We start from the raw sequence: 8,824 nt of genomic DNA, 5'->3' as shown, positions 1-8,824 counted from the left end.
GTGGGTGAAGTTGGAATTCCCAAACCTATTAAGCCTTAGAAAGTCAACTATTTGACTTGAATAGTGCAGTGAATAGTAACCCGAAACACAAAATTTAAAGAACGTCGAATTTAGCACGTTAGAGCTAGGTAATTATGAAGCTAAATTTATTTTGGATTTATGTTAAGTTCTAGTACTGAAACATTGTAAAATTGTGTGTTTCAGTTAAAAAAATATCGGGAAGGAACCCGAGGAACCGAGTCGAGGCTAAGGGACGACTCGCTTGAGGTTTGTGCACAATAAACCCTATTTAAGCATTTTATTCTTGAAAAATTGATTTAGTACGCATTATGAATTTATGAACTTTTATGTTGCCACCTTGTGATCAAATTGTAACTTTGGAAATTGATTTGATTTTCGTATGCAATATTTGAATGAAATGTTTGAAATGGATTCTTGATTCACACTTAGAATGACAGTTACTTATTATTCCTCCTCCATTTATGGGGTTGAGATCGTTTATTTTCCTCCCTCTCTGGCTTGCCAGTTGAGGTTGTAGATCGGATGAGTACTCATTAGCTAGCTAGCCACCTCCCTCATTGATTTCGATTAATGGGGTTGAGATTGCTTTGTCGTGGTGTACAACGCGACATTGATCGGAAATTTTGTGTCATGGCTTAAGTTGTGTATGACTTTGGCAACACTGTGTTTATGAAATTGTTTGACTAAACTGTGTTTAATAGATTATTTGACAAAATGGTGTTATTATGAACTTTGATCATTATTAAAATGTGATTGAGAAACATTTGAATTGTGTTTGGCAATGAATGATTTATTTATTACATTTTAAATTTTTATTGTGCACCACTGAGTATTTTTATACTCAGCGATGGCTTATTTTTATTGTCGCAGATAAGAGCAAGGAAAAAGCAGCAGAGTGAGATGCGATTAAATCGAGGATTACATTGATCTTTTGTACGGGTATTATTTTATGCCCTTGTAGATAAATTTTGATGTAAATATGGAAATGTTGTATGTATCAATATAAAGTCAAGCAGTTGTAAATAAATTGTAATAATATTATTTTGGATTTTCTTCTGTAAATTTAATATTTGTACATATGAATTTCCTGCTTTATGTTTTGTGAATGGAATCATTAAATATTCTGAGTTGACAAATTTGATTTGGATTGTGGAACTGTTTTGGAATGAATTGATTTGAGTTGAATTGTGAATTATTGGAGGTTGGGAGTTGTGAAACATTTTTGGGAGTGTTTTTCTCAGGTATTTGAAGAACTGGTTTCTCAAAATACAGAGGGAACTCTGTCAAAATTTTTATAAAAATTGTGGCAAAAGTAAAATGGACAAAAATTTTTACTAGTATTAAACTTGAATAAATGATTTTAAATTCTTATCAAAATGCTAACTACTTCCAAAATGTAAGAAAATTGTTTTAAAATCCCTTGTAGGGTACTTAATGAGTTATCGGTAGGTGAAGTTCGGTAGTTCATTAAGTATTCTACGGGATCATGTTATGCCTTACAGAGGGGTAAGGTGTGACATGTTTTAGTGGTATCAGAGCATGGTTTTTCAATAAATTTTGACTATGTGTATGAAAATTTTATTGATAAGTACAACTGCTCAAGTGTCTTTAATTGATACATATGACGTATTTACATCATTAATATGCACTAACGGAGGTCAACCTCCTTGTGTTTAATCTTAGGAAGTAGAAATTTTGAGAAAACGGAATGGAAGGAGGAGATCATTCCGAAGAACAATCTATTGAGTCTGAGGTTCAAGGAGAAGCCCCAGCACTCCAGAATGTGAGTGGGTCAGCCACTCCAGCTCCTGCTCCAGCACCACAGTTTCTTGCTCAATTTATGCAGCAGATGGCTGCCTTCTTTCAGCAAATGGCAGGTAATGTGCCACCTCAAGGTCAGATGCCAAGATCAGAGCACAACCACACTCAAATTTCGGCAGTATGAAAAATTGATGAAATTTGGGGCCACCGAGTTTAAAGGCACTGTGGATCCACTGGAGGCAGAACAGTAGTTGGAAAGAATGGAACGGGTTTTTAGAAAGCTGTAGTGTATGGAAGAGCTGAAGTTCGAGTATTCAGTATCTCTTCTCCAAGGGGATGCATATGAATGGTGGAAGACCATCCCCCACAGCTTGGTTAAGCCACCTGTGCTGACATGGACAGACTTTTTGAGGGAGTTCCGACAGAAATGGGTTCCTGATGCATATGTGGACATGAAGTTGCAAGAATTCTTGAGTTTGAAACAAGGAAACCGAACTGTAGCAGAATATGAGAGAGATTTCTCAAGGCTAAGCCACTATACTGGAAGCTTAGTCTCCACCCCTAGAGACAGATGCAAGAGGTTTGAGTCCGGGCTAAGACAGAGTCTGAGAATGCAAGTTGTGGGTTTCAGACATCAGAATTTTGCTGAATTGATCTCACAAGCCTTGGAATTAGAAAGGATAGAATCCGAAGGGGCAGTGAAGAAGGGTTCACAAGAGAAAGAGAAGGCTGAAAAGACTACTGGACAAGCATCTGAAAGTGGTTCTGGCAAGAGGAAACAGTTTGGGGGATCTAGCTCCCATAGAGGCAGAGGCAGATTTTCTGGCCAAAGACCACCTCGGTCTGGTCAGCCGACCCAACAAGCTTCTCGAGGATCTTTATCGGTCCGGCAGTGTGAAACGTGTGGTAGAACTCATGGTGGGGTTTGTTTCAAGGCTACTGGTGCATGTTTTAACTGTGGAGGAAGCGGACATTTCGCTAAGGATTGCACTAGTCCGCACTGATCTGGATCTTTTGCCACATATGAAGGATCAACCCAAGTCTCTGCACCTAGAGGGTCACAGTCAGCTGCTAGAGGTAGAGGCAGAGGTAGGGGCCCTGGTAATACTCTTGGAAGTCAAAGCACTGTTAACCAGCCAGTACCCAGTGGCGCACCAGTCAGAGTGTATACCATGCGTCAGAGGGAGGAAGCTGAAACATCAGATGTAGTAGTTGGTATTTTCTCCATCCTTGACTAAGATGTGTATGTGTTATTTGATCCTGGCTCCACACATTCATATGTTAGTGCTAGTGTGATGTGTTCTACTGCTATTCAGTGTGTACCAATGGATTATGATGTGCTAGTAACTAGTCCATTAGGCTAGGAGGTCAGGGTAAATAGGCTATATAGGGACTGTCCTTTGGTGATCCAAGGACACACCTTTTTGTCAGATTTAATTGAAATGCCCTTCAGAGATTATGACATTATCTTGGGCATGGATTGGTTAGCCAGGCATCATGCGATGATTGACTGTAGGCTGAAGACAGTCACTTTTGGTCTTCCTCAGTATGGTGATGTAGTAATACATGGGAAGAGGCAGTTATTACCTTCAAACATCATTTCAGCTGCACTGGCCAGAAAAATGATTAGAAAAGAGTGTGAGGCGTACTTGGCACATGTGATAGACACCCAAGTGGGGAGTCCAAAGATCGAGGACATTCCTATCAGGTGTGACTTTCCGGATGTGTTTCCTGATGAATTGCCAGGATTACCTCCAGAAAGAGAAGTGCAGTTTGAAATTGATGTTATGCCTGGTGTGGACCCAATCTCCATAACGCCATATAGAATGGCACCAGCAGAATTGAAAGAATTGAAAGTGCAATTGCAAGAATTGCTTGACAAGGGCTTTATCCGCCCTAGTGTGTCACCTTGGGGAGCGCCAGTGTTGTTTGTTAAGAAATAGGATGGCACTTTCTGGTTATGCATTGACTATCGGCAGTTGAATAAGGTGACAATAAAGAACAGATACCCATTGCCCCGTATTGATGACTTGTTTGATCAGTTGAGGGGTACAGCTGTGTTCTCCAAAATTGACCTGAGATCAGGTTATTATCAGCTGAAAGTACAAGAGCAGAGTATTCCTAAAACTGCCTTCAGAACCCGCTATGGCCATTATGAGTTCTTGGTCATGCCATTTGGGTTAACTAATGCTCTGGCTGCTTTTATGGATCTGATGAACACTATCTTCAGACCATACCTCGATCAGTTTGTTGTGGTATTTATCAATGATATATTGGTCTATTCGAGGAATGCAGAAGAGCATGATAGACATCTGCGGATTATACTGCAAACTTTGAGGGAGAAACAGCTATATGCCAAATTGTTGAAATGTGAATTTTGGCTGAAAGAGATATCCTTTTTGGGGCACATAGTATCAGCAGAGGGTATTAAGGTAGATCCTAGCAAGATTGAAGCTGTCCTTAATTGGAAGCCACCCAGAAATGTCACAGAGGTTCACAGTTTTCTGGGTTTAGCTGGATACTACCGTCGATTTGTGAAGGAATTCTCCATGTTGGCATCTCCATTGACCAAGCTACTTAGAAAGGATGTGAAATTTCAGTGGACGGACAAATGCCAGCAAAGTTTTGATGAATTGAAGAGATGTTTGACTGAGGCTCCAGTCCTAACTTTACCTACACCGGGTAAAGAATATACAGTTTACAGCGATGCTTCTCACAACGGGTTAGGTTGTGTGTTGATGCAAGATCGAAATGTCATTGCGTATGCATCACGCCAGCTAAAACCGCATGAGAGGAATTATCCGACACATGATTTGGAGCTTGCAGCTATCGTGTTTGCTCTTAAGATCTGGAGACATTATTTGTATGGGGAGAAGTGCTACATCTACACAGATCATAAGAGTTTGAAGTATTTGGGCACCCAAAAAGAGTTGAATTTGAGACAGAGGAGATGGTTAGAGTTGATAAAAGACTATGATTGTCTGATAGACTATCAACCAGGAAAAGCTAATATTGTGGCTGACGCCTTAAGTCGCAAGACTATGGCAAGTCTACAGGTTACTCCTTTGTCTTTGGTACATGAGTTGAGATCATTACATGCTAGTTTAGAGATTAATGATGAAGAGCAGACAGCAGTTGCATGGCATGTACAGCCAGTGTTGATTGATCAGATTAGAATGGCTGCTCAAAATGATGAAAAGTATCAGAAGCTGTTGGAAGAAGTTCGGCAGGGCAAGAAACCAGAGTTCTCAATCAGAGATGATGGTTTACTGCTACACCAAGGCAGAATGTGTGTTCCTAATAATGTTAATTTGAGGCAGATCATTTTGAAGGAAGCACATGAGTCTCCTTTTGCTATGCACCCTGGTGGTACAAAAATGTATAGAGGGCTAAAGGAGCATTACTGGTGGATGGGTTTAAAAAGAGACGTGGCAGAGTTTGTATCAAAATGCCTAACTTGTCAGCAAGTAAAGGCAGAGCATCAAGTACCAACTGGGTTGTTACATCCACTACCAAGCGCGTAATGGAAATGGGAAAGAATAACGATGGATTTTGTAATGGGACTTCCGCGACACGTAAGAGTCATGATGCAAGATGGGTCATTGTCGCATCGACTAAGTCCGCTCATTTTCTCACAAATCAATGGACTACAGTTTGGACAGATTGGCCAGGTTGTACATTGATGAGATTGTGAGACTTCATGGAGTGCCAGTATCCATTGTATCAGACAAAGATCCTAGGTTTACTTCTAGATTCTGGGGTAGTCTTCAGAGAGCCCTAGGAACTAGATTGAACTTCAGTACTGCATTCCACCCACAGACAGATGGCCAGTCTGAGAGGGTAATTCAGATATTGGAGGACATGCTACGGGCTTGTGTGATTGAGTTTGAGGGTAGTTGGGATACACACTTGCCTTTGATTGAGTTTGCTTACAACAACAGCTACCAATCAAGCATTGGGATGCCTCCATATGAAGCTTTGTATGGTAGAAAATGTAGAACCCCGTTGTGTTGGGATGACGTGGGTGAAAGAAAAATGATTAGACCCAAAATTGTTCAACAGACTGAAGAGAAAATCAGGGTGATCAGGGGTCGACTTAAAGCTGCATCAGACCGTCAAAAGTCCTATGTTGATTTGAAAAGAAGGGATATTCAGTATGCAGTGGGTGAGAAAGTTTTCCTCAAAGTTTCTCCTTGGAAGAGGATTATGAGATTCGGCAGGAAGGGGAAACTAAGTCCTCATTTTATCGGGCCATATGAGGTATTGGAAAGAGTAGGTCCTTTGGCATATCGGTTGGCACTACCTCCAGAGTTGGAAAAGATACATGATGCATACATTTTGCATAGTCATTTAGGTCTAGTTTCATAGCTATTCTATTTTATTATTAGTCATTTTTAGCTAATTTCATTAGTTATTTAGTTAGTTTTTCATAATTGTCAATTTTAGATTAATTTGTAATTTTTACTTTGTTTTGTAGGAAAAATGGTGTTTTTGAAGGACTGAAGAGAAATTTTGCCATTGAGGAGTGACTTCTACAGCCAAAGATGTCAAAAACAAGTTTTCAAGCTGAAATGTGCATTGACCAAATTGTGCATAACTTGCCGCATAAGCTATGCAGATCTGCATAAGGAGAAAAATCACTGTTCCAATACTGCGAAATGTGCATAAGAAGATCGCATAGCTTATGCACATTCACGCCTCCTTATGCACTCTCACGGAATTGTGCATAACCTATGCATCAAGTCATGCGCCGCATAAGTGACCCAGAACAGCTGAATCGCATAAGGGACTGCATGACTTATGCACCCACTTATGCAAATCCCATAAAGAGTTCATTAATGAGTCAAGAAGATTCCTCGTAAAATCCCTCCTCAAACACACTATTTTAGGGCTCCATGTCAGAAAATGTTATAAATAGACCCATTTCCCATTTTAGAAAAGGAGACAAGGAGCAGAAAAGGAAAGGGAGAGGAGAGGCAGAATTTGAAGAGTCACTTTCACCTTCCACACCATTTTCAACCAAGATTTGTAGATTTCTTTCTTTCCTTATATTTTTTCCTACATTTCCAGTGTTTAATTTCTTGTTTCTTAGCTTAGATTGAAGCTTATTTTCATATAAACTCAGATTTTCTTGTAAGGATTATGGGTAGTGAGTAGTTTACCTTTGATTCTGGAGTAAGGGTTGTAATATTTGAGATATTTTGTGGATTTTGATTGGGTAATCCATATTTTGTGGTCTTAATGAGTTTTATTCATTTCTTGTGTGCTTAATGACATGCTTAGTGTAGGATCCCATTAAGTGATGTTCTTAATCCATAGTTGAGGCACCGAAAGGAGAAGGCCTTGTGATAGATAATCAAGGAATTGGACTTAATTAACTTAGATCTAGAAATAGACTAAGGATTAAGAGGATTCACAGATTAATTATAGAACTTAATGGGTCTTAATTAATTCTAACTCCACGAAAGTAGGATTAGTTTGATTAAGGCACTCTTTGTCTCACTCGAAAGGGTATTCAAAGGATTTAAGAATTAATCTCCTTAAAATTCGTAAGTTCCACGAGATTGGATAACCAATTTAAAAATCCCAAAATAGCTTGAATATGAAATCCCGAACTCCGGAATCACCTTTTTACCATTGTTAATTTTCAATCAAATTTAATTGCTTGCCATTTTAATATTGCCATATTTCAACTTGCTTATTCCAAATTGATGCAATTTCAGTTTAATTAGTACATTGTTGAATAGATTATTAATTTTGCACATATAGATTTCATACTCCATTACCCATCAATTCATTACTTTAATTTCAAAAATAGCTCAATTTAGTCAACTTTTTATATAAAAAATTCAATCATTAACACAACTCCTCGTGGGAACGATATCTTTCTGTATTACTTGTACGACCCGTGCACTTGCGGTAGGGACACATCAAGTTTTTGGCACCGTTGCTGGGGAGTTGTTTGTTTAAGATTGAATTCTTAATTATTTTAGTTGTTTTTAGTTTTATTTTGTTATATTTTCATTTTGTGTTTGTTTGTTCTTTTTCAGGTACTCTTAATCTTTTATGAGAAGAGCTAGAAGCTCAATTGACACATCCTTATTGTTTGATCCTGAAATTGAGAAATTTTGTAAAGCCAACAAGAAAGAAACCAGAAGAAGAAAAGAAGTATTGAGAGAAACTGAATTAGAAGAAGTCATGGCTGATGAAAGAATTAGAATTGGTGTTAATGCTGGAAATGATCGAAACAATGAAAATGTAGCCCAAGGTGAAGAGGTTGTAAATGCTAATGTGCCTAGGGGAAGTATGATGGATCATGCTTTTCCTCGTTTTGATGACTTGAGAGAGAGCATAGCAAGACCAAGAATTGATGCAAATAGTTACAAGATGGATTTTGGAGTTCTTCAAATGATTCAGAATTCTCAATTCGGAGGACATCCTTCTAAAAATCCACACACACATCTGAAGAAGTTTGCTATGATCTGTGACATGCAAAAACAACCTGGAGTGTCTGATGATGCAGCAAGATTGAAGCTATTTCCATTCTCTTTGAAAGATAGAGCATTGGATTGGCTTGATTCTTTACCTCACAACTCCATTACAAATTGGGAGCAGCTCACTGATGCATTTCTTACACAATATTTTCCACTTGGAAAAACTCAAGAGTTGAGGAATCAAATGACAGCTTTCAGACCAAGAGAAGATGAAACTCTATATGAGTCATGGATGAGATGGAAGGAATTAGAGAGACAATGCCCACATCATGCCATTCCGAAATGGATGATAAACCAGAATTTTTACACAAATGTTACTCCTGCAATCAGAGGGATAATTGATGCTCAAACAGGAGGAGAATTTATTATAAAGCATGAAGATGAAGCTTATGAGCTATTGGAGAAGATTGCAAAGAATACTCATCTTTGGAGTAGTCCAAGAGGACCAGCTCCAACTCAAAAGAGGCAAGCTGCTGGAATGTATGATCTTGATCCATTCAACATGATTAATGCAAAGTTTGATTCACTTACAAATGTCTTGGCTAAGA

At 38.7% G+C, this 8,824-nt stretch overlaps 1 non-coding gene across 1 annotated transcript; it reads right to left on the bottom strand.

The window, feature by feature from the left end:
* Positions 1-8,444: 8,444 nt before the first annotated feature.
* On the bottom strand, positions 8,445-8,552 carry LOC131178877 (small nucleolar RNA R71). The gene has a single exon (XR_009147885.1). It is a non-coding gene; the product is annotated as a small nucleolar RNA R71 (small nucleolar RNA).
* Positions 8,553-8,824: the final 272 nt, after the last annotated feature.

The sequence above is a fragment of the Hevea brasiliensis genome, chromosome 3 (genome assembly GCF_030052815.1).
Source record: "Hevea brasiliensis isolate MT/VB/25A 57/8 chromosome 3, ASM3005281v1, whole genome shotgun sequence".
NCBI lineage: Eukaryota > Viridiplantae > Streptophyta > Magnoliopsida > Malpighiales > Euphorbiaceae > Hevea > Hevea brasiliensis.
Note: the sequence above shows the minus strand (reverse complement) of the source record. Positions and strands in the feature narration are given on the sequence as shown.